This window comes from Siniperca chuatsi, linkage group LG18 (genome assembly GCF_020085105.1).
Source record: "Siniperca chuatsi isolate FFG_IHB_CAS linkage group LG18, ASM2008510v1, whole genome shotgun sequence".
In the NCBI taxonomy this organism is placed as follows: domain Eukaryota; kingdom Metazoa; phylum Chordata; class Actinopteri; order Centrarchiformes; family Sinipercidae; genus Siniperca; species Siniperca chuatsi.
Window position 1 is genome coordinate 18,422,337 of NC_058059.1, and position 18,069 is coordinate 18,440,405.

The following is an 18,069-nucleotide window of genomic DNA, read 5'->3' on the forward strand; positions in this document are numbered from 1 at the left end:
TCTGTATTTGCAATGTGTTTTCTAAATGCTGCCCATGTGTTGTCAAATTGATGTTTTCTTAATTTGTTTGCGTTATGTCTATTTGCATGTGTTTTCTTGAGTTGCAGTGCGATGAGCTCTCAGGGCCACCATAGTATTGACATATTGGATTGTAAAGTAAGAAGGTAAGTAAATCAAGTTTATTTGTATAGCAGCTTTCTAGAGTAGATGTCAAAGTGCTTCACAATAAAAGACCAAACCAAGAGACATAAAACAGATACAATATAAGGGCGTAAAAAAAAAACGCAGCAGCGATTGGTCTTGAGCTGCCTTTTAAGGGTGTCCACAGATCTCTGAGTTCCAAGGTTTAGAAGCCAAAACCTCAAAGGGACGGTCTCATTTAGTTTTAATCCTGAAGCGAGGTACAACCAACCAGCCCTGATGAGAAGACCTCAGTGGTGATATAAGGCTGGAGTAGCTCACCAGTGCGGGTAGTTGCCTGACCATACGGAGCTATAAAAGTGATCACAGGAATCTTGAATTTGATCCTGAAATTGCTGGGAAGCCAAGGCGATGAGGCAATTTGACTGTAAGGTGTTCCTGTTATTTCGTTCACTTTGTGTACCTGCCAGCCCAGTTGTTTTCCTCCTCGTCTCCTTGTATCTAAAGTCAGCACTGAGCCTGTCAGATATCTACGATTCGAATATAGGAACACATAAAAACATTTAGAAGGCCAGATTAGTCTCTGACGCCTTTTACGTTTTAACAATATTCTCATCAGATAAGACATTAAATGCTTCTGAGAAAATCATCCTGCTGCTTTTATCAGCAGGGAGCAACAGAGAGACCAACAGAGCAAAGAAGACAGAACAAGAGGAACAGAAAATGAGAGTCAAAGAGAAAAAGGAGGAAAATAATGATGGGGAGGTGGAGAGAGAACAATAAAGAGAGGCTGAGAGAGGAAAGGAGGAAAATAATAAAACTACAGTGAGAGGGGGAAATGATGAGATTGCAAAAAAAAAAAAAAAAAAAAAAAAGAGACTGAACTAGATGCAGTATTACCAGTACTATTTGTCACTGAGTGAGTGATAATCAAGAGCCACGTTCAATTCTATTTTCAGTACATTCAATATATTTATTAGCCAAGGGAAATGTCAGTGGCAGCGGATTAGTTGTGCCATAGCTTGACAAATAAGGACCACAAAGAAATCCATTGTCTTTTCCGATCAGAAAGTAGCTCAGAAAACAATAATGAGATGCGTATGACCATTATTTGAGACTGCAACATTAATAACCAAGTACAGCTACGCACAGAGGCAGGAAACACCTACAGTGCAACATGTTATATACACACACACGCACATAATCCTGTGGTTGTTGTCTTAACACAATTTTTAAAAACTGAGTTTGTGGTGAATAATTATGGAGGTTTTTTTTTTTTATATAAATAGTATGACAAAATAACTGATCTGGCTGGTCATCTGTGTTTTCTCAGATGAGGAGCTTGACTCTCCAAACTCCAAAAATAAAAAAGGGCCTGAGTTACAAAATGGGGTTATAACACAACTCCTGGAAAGACAGCAAACAAGCCAACACCCTGACATGTCAAAGTAATGAAGCATTACTTGGATTAGTAACTGATGTAATTAGTGATTTCAAATTGTCATCTAGTACACTACTCATGAATAAAGAAAAAAGTATTGCATTGTTCAGAAATGTGTTACTACCAAACACTGACTGTGAACATCTAACTAAATGAGGTATGTGCTAGTTAGGTGAGGTGTTAAGCTTTAAACTCAACATTGACTGACTGATCATGGTGTGTTTACCCAACAGAATAATAAACTGAGCTTTGACTCACAAGGATTCTAAACATTTGAATCAACACTTCTGTTTTCTAAAAAAGAAAATATATCACTATCGTATCATCCCTTCCCCTGCATCGCCTCTGTGTGTTACCTTGTAAGACGATAGGAAGATGCGGACAGACATTTGACATACTGACACCAGCACAGCCTGCGGTGATATCACTGCTAAAGAGTTCCAATTTTAGGAAGGCAAACAATCCAACAGGCAAACATACCCTGCATGGCGAACAATGACATTTTGTGTTCATCTTATCAGAGCAAATAAATATTGGCTTAGCGCTGATGGAGGCTTGTGGGCCGGATGCTGTTTGTGATTCGGGGAATCAAGTGCCGAGGGCCCCAAAGGCGTGTTGTTGCTTTCCATCCGCAATCTCCCAATGAGGAGGAATCTATCTCCCTGACCTCAGCTAACACCCCCAGACAAGCTGATAAACACTGAATATTTATCATACACTCCCTCGCTTTGTCACACACACACACACACACGCTGTGTCTCCTGCTATCTCTACCAAAAAAAAATCCAAATATACATGTGCGCTCAATCTCACACACACAGTCAAAGAAAGACACAAAAATATTGTTACCCATAAACACCTATGCTCTCTCCCTAACACAAACACACACACACACACCCCAGGGAAATTGAATATTTAGCAAAAGATGATGCAAGTGTGTTGAAACTTTCAAGGACTGAAACAAAAAGATGGACATTAGTTTTTTGGGGGAGGGAGTTGTGGTGAAACTTTCAGCAACAATATGCTCCAAGAAGTCCTTTGTTGTACACTGATGAAAGCACACAGACCTGTTTGATGATTTCAGCTGATGCTCACACAAAATTGAATTGTTAAAAGGTGACTACCAGCCATGACAAAGTGGGAACACAAAATAAACACATTGTAGACCATGAGTATAGGACTGCACTCAAATCAACTCAAAACATCTCCTAAAAAAAAGGTCATTAACAGGTACTGAGTCTTGTTGAAACATCTACATTTTTCATGTAATTTATCGAATGCCGTTTTCCAGAGTGAGAAGCAGCGGCTCACTATTCAGAGCTTTTGACCAGTTGGCATACAGTTCCAAGTTCAAATCAGTCAACATTCTTTCATTTAATTGAAAACATCGCTACAGAAAAATCAGATGTTGATTGGACTGTATATTCTTCAGGATGAGCCATGTTTCATGTTCTTTAAACCTTTTAATTTTGCACTTACAGTTAAGGCTTGCATCAAAACTCTTCACACAGTCAGCACAGCAGAAGTCAACGTGGACTAAACTGTGGATCACTTTTCATTGCTTTGACACAAAATGAACCGTTTTCTCACTCAAACACCAAAAGTGTGCATTTATATTCCATGTTGCACATGTTTATATCCTATTGTCAACTGTTAAATTTACATTGAAAACCTAACATAACTAAAAAGAAATAAAAATGCATACACTCCTAATTGGGACACTGAGGACCTCGATTACCTCTAAGGAAGATTTGTGCCAGGAGAGGAAGAATCCATTTTGCAATTGTCTGAGACGATGTGGCGTTTCACCGTTCTCTTCCAGTCACAGAGTTGTTTAGAGCCCATCCCGGGATGGCATCACTGTTCCTTCCACCTTACTCTGCATTTAGTTTAATTTTTTAAAATAAAAGTCCAAGACAACATGAGGGAGAAAAGGCCAGACTGCTAGACACCAGGATAAACGACGATCTGACACAGAACAAAGAAGGAACACAGTACACTTAGGTACGGGAGACAACAAGACACAGGTGGAACCAATAAAGGCATGAGAACTAATCACAAGCAGGAAGTAAAACTACACAGGACACATGAGGGAGAACTCTTACCAAAATAAAACAGGAAATAACAGAACACAAACCCAAATCCATGACCAAGAAAGCTTATTGACACATATTGCAACATTTCTGATTCATTTCTTCGACATTTACTGTAAGGTAGCACAATCCATGCAATAAAGCAGTGACCTTTCTGTTGTAATGGAATAATGCTAAATAATTAAATAAAATATACTTTTACAAAGCCCATAGTGACACCAATTGCAATGCTACCTGTTGTTAGTGATTTTTATGGTCATTATATAATGAATGGAAGTGTTGCTATTGGCAGACAAACGTCAGTGTTCGGGTACAAGAGTTGATCCTGAGATGTGTATGAAGTGTTTTGGTTGCATTAGTGCATTTTGGATGTGAGAGGAATGTTTGTGCTAAGCTGCATGTTGGTAAAGAGAATAGTATGAAGAGTTTTTGAAAAAGTGAACTCATACAGAGCAATGTGACTTAGCAATTCTAAAAAACTGTAAAAGGTTACAAAATATGTCAATGTTGTGCTCAAAACTTGTTTCTGCTGCCCCCAAGTGGCCAAAAAAATCAGGTTTTGCAGGTTTAAAGTCAGGTTTCCACTGATATTTTTAATCTCAGTATTTTCAATATTCAGTATTCATAAATTATAAATAAGTAACAAATACAGTATCTTCAAATTAATTGCACTATTACTTCTGCATTCTGGGAGACTGAGTTCCATGGCCCTCCTTTGTCCACAGAACAAAAGAGCATGCAGTCTCCTACTGAAAGTTCAGTTAAAAATCACACAAATGAACAAATTCATCTGTGTGTCTCCCAACAAGGTGATGGGTTAATTGTGTTAGTGTGGCAAGACTTCCCCGTTGTTGAGTTAAAAGAGCTGTCCCCAGGTTAATAGTCATCAAGCTTTCAGTGCTATCTTACTGTTTATAAGTAGGAACTTAAGAGGCACCATACTTAGATAGAACAATGATGCCTAGGAAAATTAAGAAATTGTTAAAACTGTGTAATATAGAGGCCCCTCATTGTGCAGAAATGGAAAGCCGGGAAGTTAAGCCTGAGGAACCTCATTAATTGGCTCCACCTTTAATCGTAGAGCTGGTGTTACAATGTGGAACCATCAATATTGATCTCGATAATGTTATATTTTTGCAAGCTGAGATTAAAGACAGCTCTTACTTTCAATATTGTCAATACAGTTATACCTTGTCAGATTACTTTTTTGTGGAATTCTGTTGTGATTTCCTTCCACTCCAACAATTGCCCTTAATAAGCCGATTTTAGGTAATAATTTCCATGTATTCTAACACATATCCACAGTGCCTTCATTAAGGTGATTAGATTCAATGAGATACCATGCCCGAGGCAGAGTTTGGCATCTGCTGAGAATTAAAATCTTACAGAGAACGACTGAATCAGTTTTGCTCAAACATTCATTTTATTCTCTTATCTCTGGGTAGGATTAGTGCATGGCAGGAAATAAACTCATGACCTGTGATTCACATTATTCAATTTCAAACCCAAGATTTCTTCACAATAGTGCCAGTGACTTTGTTCAGCACTCTCCGTGAATGTGAATTATCCATTTAATTTTAGTATAAACCTATTATGATGACATTTAGGGACTAATGGCAAGATTAGCATTCAGCTGAAATTCAGCTTTCATGTATCTTCCACAGAAGAGATGTGCACGCTGCATTGTAGCTAATATTGTTGTTATTAGCTCGTTTTATTGCAAGACAATGTGGCAGGGATTGCAACTTAAGAGACTTGGCACTGTCAGAAGGTGACTGCCATTTTGAAAACTCTGTCAACGGTTTATCAGTAAGGAGCAGGCCCTTACTAATCCCTCGACCTGACTAGACAGTTATTCTTTTTTAACTATTCTAGGATACAGAGGTTGCCATGACAATAGCGATACTCTCATCTCAAGAAACAGTTCAAAAGATATGGGCAAAATTGCATGAGTCGCATTAAAATCAGATGTAGCCTATTAACAATTCAAGCAAATTATTGCTTGTGAAGAGGTGTGACCCTAGTCCTTCATATATTTAGCACATTTTAGATATTTTTTTCTTGTAAAAGTGCAATTTTAATATATTTACAAGGCAGAAAAATGAAAATAAAATAAAAAGTTGTTTGCGTCAAAACTTGATGATGTCCTCAACAGTTATGGTGGACAGCCCCATTCCACAATCACTGTGGAGATCATGTCTGTTTTGATCTATAGGCACCACTTCTGCTATCTATGTGGAGATACAGCACAAAGGCCAAAACAGGGATGTTAAAATTTAATAAGCTACCTTATTCAATCACACAATAAGTGAAACTAGTTTTACATGAGCCTTACTGAGTGATGACTGGTGTGCTATCTAGGGACATCACAATCCACACACTCCTCAACGCTGATATCAGCTCACATCTTCATGTATACAAAATAAAAACAGAGCTGGAGCAACTAAATGCTAAATGTGATCATATGACCTCAAGACCCAATTTACCTGATACCTTAACAGCTTCTCTCAACAGCCACTGCCCCACATTCAGTAGTTCCTGCTACAACTGACCGTATGCAAATACACACATTCTCTGCAGTCCTGCAGAGTTCACAGTAGTGTCATTTTATGCTGTTCGTCATCAAACTTTTTCTCACATTATCCAGATGTCTGTAAAACTTGAATTCAAAGCCATTCATACAAGTTGGTTTTAAAAATTACAATAATTTAAGTTTCATATCCTTTTAGTCTGTATACTGTACTGCCTGAATGCCATAGCTATATTCAGTATTTACTGTACATAGGTTGGGTGTCAAGAATAAATACTGTTTATTGCATTTCTAGTATGCAGTGAATATGAGGGTTTGTCCTCATTTTCTTTGCAGCAATGTCACAAGTTTGGCAGAACAACAAGTCTAAAACAACTCACTCTCATTTGATTTAGACAAAGTTACATATTTGGTGATTTGTTTTATGTCATGCTGTGTCTTTATATTGCTTGTCCTGAACTGTCCACAGGGCATAGCTGTAGTACTGTTCTATCTTTTATCTATTATTTATATGGATTCCCAGTAGATGTTGCCTTGGTAACAACTACTCTTTCTGGGGCCCACATTAAAAACATTATAGACTTTACAGTGGCTTGAAAGTAGTATTTTTAAACGCAGTTTGGGAGTTCAAACTAGACATTCAGCGGTTCAAGAGGCCAATGACCCTTCCATTGGATCATTCAACCCAGTACAAGTCAGATCCTGATCCTGGCTGTAGGCAAGTGTTTGCAGCTCACCCTTGATATCCTCACTTTCCACCATGAAATTTCACTCTCAAACTACTGCCTTTCTCTTCCATGCAATCCCTGTGTTCTGTGCATAGAACATGTTATTTGCATTTAAAAAGATGTGCACACGTGAGTGGGCTGTAATTGTGCTAATGATGATGTAATACTAAAAATCTTATTTTTGCTGGGCTTAAGGGAGGTCAGGGTCAGCTACAGAACAGCAACCTCTGGAAATTCCCTACCATTCCCTACCAAAAGAAGCAGGTCACCAAAAGTCTAATTAATGTTGGAGACTGATGGGTCCATCTTACACCTGCAATGAATCAAATTGCTGAAGAGCAAAATGTAATGCCTAAAATGCATGACATATCGTGACTTGACAAATGATTTTTGATTGTGTTTTCACAAGAGCAAGGTAACTAACATTTAACCTGCTTTACAGTCCCAAATATGGCACATGGATGCCTGCCTGGTATGTACAGATGGGTCTGTAGAGACTATCTGACGTACTCGCTCTAAATGGACCCTGACTGTGGAAACTTTTATCACAGTGCTGAGCAGTGGATACTTTCAAAATTAAGTGAAGGTGTTTGTCAGGTGGGGTCTATGATAATTTGTTGATGTTCACCTTAGAGAGCATTTGAAATCAGTTGCTCCATGGCCTGGAGGCAAAGCTCTGGTTTCATGTCTGGGATCAAAGGAGCAAAACTCTCACCTTGGTGTACTGCTGCCCTATAGGTATTTTTCAATTTTCAATCAAGACTCATCCTTTTGAAAACATGTTATACTGACATTAGAGATTGCGGATTTATTTTTTTGAGCCTCTAAGGATAAATAAATAAACAAATAATAGCAACATTGTGTGAGTCTGTTCTTTCTTACATGATCATTCTTGTATTTTTTATATCAGGCTCTACTTTTCACTTCTCTACCATGATGTCAAATGGTACAGACACAATTTCAACAATTGCATCAGTATATATAATTTACGCCTGACTTAAGAATTACAGGTATTATCCTTTAACAAAAATAAAGTGCAACTGGCATTGGGCTTTTCAAGTCGTGAGGATATTCACGATTATCCCGATAATGGAAATTCATGACGATCAACTTATCTTGAGTGTTTTTTATTCCGATCCGCGATAAAATCATATATCATCCCAGCCCTATACAAGTGGTCTGCACTGTTTGTGCTGACTCATTGGACTCACCTTTCTTTGGAATCAACTGATACTGCAGTCTATAAATGCAGAGCTCTCTGCATTGAGTGCATGGGCAACTGGAAGTTGTTTTGGGGATTTATCAACTCCATTTCTCAGCTCTTGGACTGTCCTGGGGGCCGTGGCAGAGGTTTCAGGCTAGTGCTGGAGACGTGTCTGACGCTTTGCTCAAGTGCGTCGTGACACAATTTCATCATGGCGAGTATAATGCTTGCCCCCCTGGTGCTGTTCTGTCTTATCTGCAAACATGAAGTAAATAGGAAAAGTTGGGTGAGTGCCTGCAATGTGTCCTTGCACACAGTCAGGGCTGGACTGGGAATGAAAAATAGCCCTGGACTTTGACTCACACCGGCCCACCGACCCCCGATTTTTGTTTTGTTCCTTCATTAAATCCTTGTGCAAGAAAAATGGTTTGTCTCTAATGCTAAGTCCTAACTTGTCAATAATCATAACCATTCATGCATAACAATGAGTTCAACATTTGAAAGTTTACTGTAGCACGCCAACCTTTTTTTAATGTCCCGCCCCATCCAGGTTGTGATTGGTCGGTTCACAAAAAGTGACATTGACAAGTGCATCGACTTTATGAAAAGTTGAACATGTTTCAACAAAAGGCACCCGATATAGCTAAATAGCCAGGCAGCCAAACCCAAACCTTGCTTATCTTATCCCTATTGTCTTCTGTCTCACAGCTTCAGCTGCAGAACCTTGACTAACAGTTGAACTGGTCTCGCTGGGCTTACTGGGCTGCTCTCTCTGCTGCCAGTGCCTTTGGGCGGGGGCCCAGGTAAAGTTAGAATCAACTGGACCAAAAGTAATTGGCTGGGAGAGAGAGGGTGACAGATGTAACACCCAACCACAGTGGGCCTGGGCCAGTCAGCCACACTGGTGCGTAATGAAAGACACATCTCCATCGCTCTTGTCTTTGTATCATTTTGGCACTTGTTAATGAAGATGCGTTGTTAATGAAGGCACAGAGCCCAAAGGCCAGGGGAGGGGTTTAAAGATCTGATTGGGCCAGCCCAGTGTCAAGAAAAAAAACAAATGGGCTGATCTACCTGTTTTATGGGCGGGTCAGACAAAAAAAAAAGACAGTTGTGTCGGCCCAAAAGGCATGTCGACCCACCGGGAAAGAACCCGGTCTGCCAGATGGCCGATGCAGCCCTGCACACAGTGCACAAGTCGTTCCTAACAACGGTGACCGGTGCGCAGAATCTGGCCGGTTGTTGGGGGTGCTTGGTATCTTGTGCTAAGCCTCCTCCTCCTAAATGACTGTTTTGTTCCATCTGAGAACTCTTTTGCTTGTTTCTTTTATGTGAAATTTTTATGCTGTTTGTTTGAACTTTTTTTTTTTTTTTTTTTTTACTGTTTTGTTTTAAGTCTGTTGTTTGTTCTTTTATGTGAAACTTTTTGTGCTGCTGTCTTGGCCAGCACTCCCTTGTAAAAAAGATTCAGAATCTCAGTGAGAATATTCCTGGTAAAATAAAGGTTAAAGGGGGAAAAAGGGATTCTGGGTTGCTCTACACAGCAACTGTAAATTGTAATTTACAAAACTGTAGCTGCAAGCTCAGCAAAAGTAGTGGTAGTGGTCACAATTGTCACTGACTGATAAGTTTTCAGTGTAAACAACGTCTAAGTTTAGCATATACTTTAATTGGAAGAACAGTGTATGCTACTTTGTACCACCTGTAACAGCGCCTGCAAATGTATGGGCCATAGGGTATTATTGCTCAAAGTATTGCTCAATAAAGTGAAAATGGCTGAAAATAGAATTAATTTAGCCACATTTTACAATATTTATGTACTCAAATAATCATTTAATGTAATTAAATGGTTTGTGCAGATTAGATAGATTGTATTATTATTTTGTCCACTCATTTAATTTGACAGGAAGTGGTTAGTACACTTAGCACCTAAACCAAGTTAGCTTGCAAACATTGAAACCCATTAGACAGCTATTTTCTTCGTGACCGAAAGTCTACGCCAGCAGTAAAATTATGCCGCAGCACCTGAAAAGACATTTCGGGATGTGGGAAGTACAACAAAAAGTGAGGAAAACCACCCAAGTACAGGGACAGACATCAGTCCCATACAAGCTAGCTAATGTTGCGGCTAACGTTGGTTAGGTGCAGCCCTCCATCATCACCGATTGCTTCTCCTGCCCTTCTGGGCCTGCCTGCCAACACTGCCCGCTAACAATCTCTGGACTGCTAAAGCTCAGCGAAAATGTTCGTTACAGGAGTTAAAAATTCAAACTTGTAAGTGCATAGTACAAGAACTGGTTGGAAAAGGCTACAGCATGAAGGCAGACGCTGTATTTATTTATTTATTTTTTGCTTGTAGTTAGCATTACCCCCGGTGTCAATTAAGTGGAGTCAGCTTTCACTGCATTCACACGTTACATTACCTGACTTTCGTTTTTCTCGTTTAAAAACATTTGAACTGAACTTAGCCGAGCCATGCCTCACACCCAGGCTTAAGGAAGGATATTATCCTGAGACCGCCAACTTTAGTTGTTTTAATGGTGAGTAACAGCTACAGTTATGTCTTTTAACTCGTGGCATTAAGGTGCTTTTGTTGCGCCGTAGATGAACTTTGCATTGCGCACATCAGCAGCTGTATGTTTTATAAACCGTGTCACTGTCTGTTGTGTTGAATGTGCATACAATAAGACAGTCGAGCGTCGGGTATACACGGGTTTTTACTAATGTTAGTTCTGGATTGGCTTCAACGCCCTTGATCGCTTCTTATTGTCAGTCTCCTTGTTGACATTAAAATGTCGAATTTCTAAGCAGTATAGCACATAAATAGGCAACCATTCTTAATGGATTACCAACTGTATGCAGTTCATATCTTGCTTAAAATACTACTAAAGGCGCTTTTACTGATGGAAGCATCTTCAAGTAGAGATAGAACTAGCCTAATCAGTGAGATAAGTAAGGAAGCATACATTTCTTGTTATTTTGGACTATAAAGCTCTTTTGTAAAAGTCTGTCTGAATGAGATTTGGGGTTGTATCTGTTTTGTACAATAGAATGTTTTACTCTTTCCAAGATCTGTGCTCCTGCCGGCTGTGGCTTAGCGGGTCTTCCACCAATCGGAAGGTCGTCGGTTCGATGCCAGCTTTCCCCAACCCCGCAGACTGAACCCCAGGTTGCTGCCGTGAGCGTGTGTTTGTGAATGGTTAATTAGTTTCTTTGAACTGACATCAGTGTATGAATGTGAATGGGGTAAATGTGCGCTTTGAGTAGTCGGAAAGACTACTCAAAAGTAAAGATGTAAAGATGCATATGATAATAAAAACAATATTTGCATTCTGATTTGAAATCGGGTTATTTAAGTTAAACATTACTTATATCTTCAGTACAGATGGTAATCTATAAGCATTTAATAATAAGCATTTTTCTCTTTTTACAAGTGCCACTTTTGGCAGTTTTCTGTGATATTTTCAGAATAGGTGTAATGTTTTAAAATAGTGATCATTACATAATAGAATTAAGCGTCTTCTCTAATGTCCAAACATTGTTGTCCTATCGTAGACTGTATAAAAAAAAAAAAAAATGGACGTAGTGTCCGTGATGTCACTCATAGGTTTCTGAAGAACTGTAGTGAAGCTCAAAGTGGGTGGCTCCGGCGGCTCCGGCTGTCGCCATCTCGGCAGTCCCTGAGGCGGGCTAATCCAAAAATGGGCGAAGAGGTGGCGCTGAGGCGGGCTGAATGAAGCCTGGTTGATGAAACCACCTAGCGGGAAGCCACCTGTTAGGACACCCACCTGTCACTCAAAGTGGTCACGCCCTTAATTATGCATAACTTTAAGCCTTAAACCGGTGCGTTATATAAAAATTCACCCCCTGTACAGTTTTCATGAACAGGGAAATTAGCTATAGAGACCAAAACTGTTTTTTGTACCAGGATGTACAAAATGTACATGTAAATGTAAATCTACCGGCACTTGGCGCTTGGTGGGTGTTTAAGTCAGTGTATAACCTATGATGGATGTATACAACAGACAGTTTGGGTTTGTTTCAAAAATATTGGCTAACCTCTGGGTTTGTTTAAAACCTGTATGATTGTCTGACTGCTCATGTTTCTTGCTTTCTCTCATCTGACCTCTTTTTAGTAATGCTGCCACATTCCCAGATCTCAGCAATTGACTTTGTAAGACATGTTATTATCACCGATTGGAATGATGGCCAAAACTACAAAAATTCTAAAAATCTAATTAAGGTTGTAAGAAAACCAGAATTTTCCTTTTTGAATGTGCCTACATCAGGTAGACACACCAGGTAGTGGAGTGAAAAAAAAAAAGAGGTTACGGGGGGCTGCAGTTAACCAAGCAGCTCACATAGCCAGTTCAGATTAAAACACTGAGTCAAATAGCTTTGTATGGGCTCTAGCACACGCACGCCTCAGGCCTGGATGTGTCAACATTAGGAGGTACTGTGTTTAACTGGTGTTGCGAATGGGGCTTGTAATCTCAGAAAAGACTGCCCTCTTGGGTATTATTGTGATAATAAATGACTTTCAGTTGCCATTTATTTCAGTTCAAGGTTCTCAAGAGCAGCAATATGGTGCTGAACGTTAAATGATAAATGTGTCAGGTGCTGATCAACTATCCATTACACATGCAGTCTGAATGCTGTACTGGCCGCATTTGTTAGAAAGAATAATGATGCATCTGTGGTGTTTTGTAGCCTTGGCGATCTATCGATGTATCTCCCAAGAACATTTTCTCAAGAGACAATCTATCATCTTCTCAGTTCACGCTGTCGTGTTGTGCATTCACGTTAAATATTTGAGAACATGCGTGACTTTCTGAAACTGTATTTCTTTGTAACTACCAATATATATTTCCTTTGAAACACTTCATCTGTGGTGTTTTCCATTGTTGTTCCTTAAGGTGTTAGCTGTAATGCAATTGTATCAGCCTTGTAACAGAAGGTCAACTTTAAAAGGTTTCCATTACTGAAAAGGTCAGTGCTTCCAGGTGTGAAGCACCGCCACAGCAGAGATGGAAAAGTCAGAAACATTGAAAAAACATTTAATTGGATGAATTGTCTCTAATTGTATTAGATTTATTTATTTTTTGTTGTTGGGTTCACTGGGATGCTCTTTAAGTTTGGCAGAAGGCATCAACACTGTGTCCATACACTGTATTAGTGTTTGTGTGTGTTTCCTAGCACATATGCATAGTGTGAACTCGCATTGATGCCATATTTCCTCCTGTTTGTCAAAGTGTGTGTACATGCTGTATTTCTGTGTGTGTGTGTGGGCTGTTCCCTCCACTACCCTGAGCGGTGGCTAGGGGGTGCACTGTGGACACGGTGTGTGTATAGGCAAGGGGGGGAGAGAGAGAGAGAGAGTGTGTGTGTGTGCATGTGTGTGTGTCTCAGTAATGTATTCCTGCCTGTGGCTGGGCTGGTCACATGGGGAGAGCAGCCTGTTTAAAACAGCCTCTGCTCTCTCACTCAGAGCAGTGCGAGACACAGAGACAGACGCACACGTTCTCTCTCTCCCTCTCTCTTTCACGCACGCACATACACACACACACACACACGCTCATGCACGCAGACGGCAACTTTCCTCTATCGGACTGACACAACACACACGCCGGGATAGACACACTCCTCTTGCTACAGTGGAGAAGAGGATAAGGAGTGACAGATCAGAAAAAAAGACATACAGAAAAAGAGGAGATTCCCAGTGAGTAGCCAATTGATTTTCATATTTTTCTTATTTTGATTTTTGGACTTTAGCTCTTCTTCAGTGCTGCCTGACAGGGACTGAGAGAGGGATGAAAGAGTTGGATGGAAGGGTCTGTGAGGGGGGGGGGTGACAGAAGAGAGCGGAGATGTGGTGCTAGTGCAACATCGGGATACCTCTCCATCAATCTGTCCCTCTGTCTGTGGGATCTAATGCTGTTAATTAGCAGCATGCGCTTGGAATGAGAGGAATGTCATTGCGCCGAGCTGGAGTGGGGTTTGCTTCGGACTCTCATGCTTTCTAGTGTGTGTGTCTGTGCATGTCCCCTCTGTCTTGTTGTGTTTTGTATGCCGGCTGCATTGTGGTGGTCAGCCGTACTGATGTTCCCGTACTGATTCCCTGAGACACACGCTGCTCTGGCTGTGATTAATAGAAACCCATTGATATGCAGATGGAAGGGGATAGAACACAGCACTCTTTTCCAGTGATATGAGTGATGTGTTGGGGGTAAAGGGGACAGTCTCGCTGCCTCTCCTCCTCCTTATCTTTTCTGTCCAAGTGTCTCTGTCTCTGTCTGTCCCTCTCTGTCTTACTGACTCACTGTCTCTGACTCTTTCATACTCCCTTCTCACTTCCCTCCCTGCTCGTTTTCGTTGCCGCCACTGATCTCTTTCTCTGACATGCTCTCCCACTTCTCACTATCCTTTCCTGTCTCTTTCTTTTTATCAACTTTTCTCCCTATCTGCAGTCCCCTATGTCTCCTAAGCTCTACATGCTCTTTATTCATCCAACTCCCCGCTCTCGATCTCATTTTCTCCCCCACGCTGGTGCATGCTGGTTTATATAGTAGATTCCTCAGTTGCGTAGAAAGAGAGAGGAAGAAGGGGAGGGAAAGGGAGAAGAAAGAGAGAGGAATGAAGGAGAAAGTGGAAGGAGGGAAGAGGGGGGTGTTTTTTTTGGGGTGGGGGGGGAGTTGGGCATTGAAAAGGCTGACACTGGCTTGGACAATTAGCCCTGGGAGTCCGTCCTGGGGTGCTATTCTGAGAGGGGCTTTGGCCCCTGGGCCCTGGGCGCTGGGTCACGGGATGCCTTGACCCCTCCAGTCGACAGCTAGGCATGGGAGCCATTATCACGGCCTGATTGATTAGCACTGAGCGGAAATCCCTTTTCTCTTCACTCCTTGGGAGAAAAAGACGGGAGCTTTTTGTCCTTTTGCTGCTGCTGGTTTAGTATCTGCCTGCCTGAATGTGGAAAGTGCTGGCTCTGTTTTTTTTTTTTTTTTTTTTTTTTTTTTTTTTTTTTTTTTTAAACTGTTGTCAGTTAAGGAGGTCTGGTCTCTATATTATCTCTCTAGGCTTGTCTTTTTCTCTCTTACTTTTTTCCAGAGACAGCGTGTGTGTGTGTGTGTGTGTGTGTGTGTGTGTGTGTGTGTGTGTGTGTGTGTGTGTGTGTGTGTGTGTGTTGGTACAATATGTATTTACCTAACAAGACAGCCATGTTGCCCTCTGAGAAAGATGCTGCAAAGATTTGTTGGGGGACTTCTTAATATTCAGACACCTGATCTGAGCGTGTTTTCACATTAGTTATTTCACTCTCGTCATTCTCTCAGCTTCTATGAGTTGTGCACCTGCAGAGGTTGTTAGTGATGCATTTCAGAGGCTACCTGGAGGTTGTGGAGAAAAAAAGGAGTGAAGGCACGTGAGAGAAAACTAAGCAATAAAAAAGAGATGTGAAGGAAAATGTGATAAAAGACAAGAGTGGTGGGGGAACATATACTGTGGGACAGATTGGGAAATTGAGCTCCTCTCTTCAGTCTGTGTTTTCCCTTTTTATTGTGTCTCCATCTCCATCTCATTTCCCTGTTTTGATCTTCCCTGTCCCATCTCTCGCTAACTCTCACTACTTTTGCTCTCCCTCAACACCCCCCTCCTCAGACTGGGAGTTTAGCGGGGTGTTTAGCCCAGCTCACGGCTGATCAAAGCAGTGTGTGTCAGACTGGGCTTAGCCCAGGCACTCCTAATGGAGCACCGTTTTCATGCCTAGTTGGTGGTGGAGTGGGAGGGAGAGATGTGAGGTTGGGGGGAGAAGAGGAGGAGGGGGGTGCAAAGAGAAAGACTGACAGAAAGAGTTCAAGGGAGGGAAAGACAGCTAGACAGACAGGCAGAGAGATGGAGAAATGGGTACAAATAAGGCAAGACACAGGCAAGCAGAGGAGGCCAGACAGGCAGAGGGAGGGTGACACTAATGATTAACAAGCAAAATGGGCAAAAGTAAAAAAGAAAGATAGGGGGGAAAAAAAAGAGTTGGAGCAAAGACACTTGCTGTCAAAAGCAAACTGAGAGGCACAAAGCCCGAGACAGGCAGTAAACGTCTTTCCAGCCCTTTTCTGGTGGAGGGACCTAGCATCGACAGGGCATACAGTTTAGGCCAGCACAGGATAGCTCCCACACATGGTTTGGCTTTAGGCTGGAAGCAACACCAGACGGTGAAAGAGTGAGAGAGAGAGAGAGAGAGAGAGAGAGAGAGAGAGAGTGAGAGAGAGACTTGTGTTTGTGTGGTAAGCATCTGTGTGCCCGCCTATGTATGCCAAGCACCAGACAGAGGTGCATGTAAACTGTATATTGATTTTTAACTGACTATAAAAGCTATCTAGACTTTTAGGCCTTCTAATTAATTTTCTTTTGGAAGAGAACAGGAATGTAATTTCTCACTAGAGTAGGAAAAAGAGTATTAATATTCTAACCTTGAGAAATAAAGTCTTTTAAATTGAAGAATGGTACTTACATCTTATTAAGGGGTCTGTGATGACAGTAAAAGACAGTGGTGACATTTTAAAGTGATTCTCAAGGTACAAAGAGAGGAAGAAAAATGATTGAGAAGTGATGTCAGGGTTGATTAACTTAAAGACTGCTAGAAAAGTATGTGTATTTCTGTTCATTTGCAACTAAAAGTGCTTTAGATACTTCTGAACTTCTCTTCTTCTCTCCCCTGTCATTCTTTTTCTCCTATTTCTTCCTTTACCTTTCTTCCATACTCTCAATTCCTTCACTGATTTCTCTCTCTTCTCCTTCTCTCATCACTCTTCCAACTTTTTCTCTCAAGTTTCCCGCTTTATCCCCCAATATATCTTTTCCTTTTCGTTTCTTTCCCTCCCTTGCTCACCCTCCTTCTCCTCACCCCTCCTTATCTCTTCATCCTTCTTTTTTTTACTCTCTCAGGTCCACTTAGTCTTACCTTCCCTACACTCCCTTTTTTTCCTCCTTGCCTCTCTTCTCCCATCCCCACCTCGCAATGCTGGTGTTTATGCTTCAGACAGAAGAAAGGTAAGGTAAAACTAGGATAATATTTCCCCTAACATACTTACTGCCTGGGTAAACATCCTCCGACAGATGTCCGTGCGTGGGCCTGATCAGAGGAGGGCGGGGGGGGGGGAGGCTGCGAATCTCACTGCTGTAACGTACACAAAGACTACAAATTGGAAGCCGGTGTGGAGAGAGGTACGGAGGTAGAGAGAGTCGGTGACTTTTCTCACCTTGAAAATGAAACCGTTTCTTGAGGGCAGAGGGAGAGCTGGGTTCTGAAACTTTAATAGCAAAAAGAAACGTAGAAAACATTCAGGTTAAGTTAGCAGGCTTCTTACTTTTAGCTGGCACTGACCGTCGCTCTCACTTGTTGGACTGACAAAACATCACTTTACCTAATTAACAATAGAAACTTTTGGCTGTTGTCTGGTTAATGTGCTCTCTGTGAGCAGGTGTCTGTACTTGGCCAGAACTTGTTTGTTAGCAAAAGAACCACTAACCTCTTAACACCACTCTACAATCGCAAGTGGACAGTGTGCTTTTGCATATCAGCAAAACCAACAGAGAGGTGATTCTTCTCTGGTGAAACATCTAACTGATCACGTCATGTCAGTTTGAGAGTCTCAGTTAAACTTTCATTCATATATCAATGATTTATGCTTATGCAGCTTAATCGCTCTGCATTGGGTTCTCCAGCAAGTAGCTTCAGAAAAGTAAGGTGTTTAGTAGCCTAAACCTGTGTTCACTGTGTCAGACACATTTAATCATCAATCAATCAATCAGACATTTCATATCTTATGCTGCTCATCTAATTCAAGCAACACTTGGGGAAATTTAATTAAGCTACCACTAAAAACGGTTATGTCTTTGCCATCTCAACCAACAAAAGGTGATTACAGAATTCATCTTTG

At 41.0% G+C, this 18,069-nt stretch overlaps 1 protein-coding gene and 1 long non-coding RNA gene across 3 annotated transcripts in view; both read left to right on the forward strand.

The window, feature by feature from the left end:
- Window positions 1–10,105: 10,105 nt before the first annotated feature.
- LOC122865637 lies at window positions 10,106–11,430 on the forward strand. The gene is made up of 3 exons (XR_006375509.1): window positions 10,106–10,411; window positions 10,606–10,677; window positions 11,208–11,430. It is a non-coding gene; the product is annotated as an uncharacterized LOC122865637 (long non-coding RNA).
- A 2,117-nt stretch (window positions 11,431–13,547) lies between these two features.
- cntfr (ciliary neurotrophic factor receptor) overlaps window positions 13,548–18,069 on the forward strand; it is a 237,648-nt gene continuing 233,126 nt past the window's right edge. Inside the window, exon 1 of one of the 2 annotated variants that reach the window (XM_044174038.1) lies at window positions 13,548–13,856. The gene's annotated coding sequence lies outside the window, so the exon portion shown is untranslated. The remainder of the gene's footprint in view (window positions 13,857–18,069) is intronic. The other variant, XM_044174039.1, reaches the window with a different exon arrangement.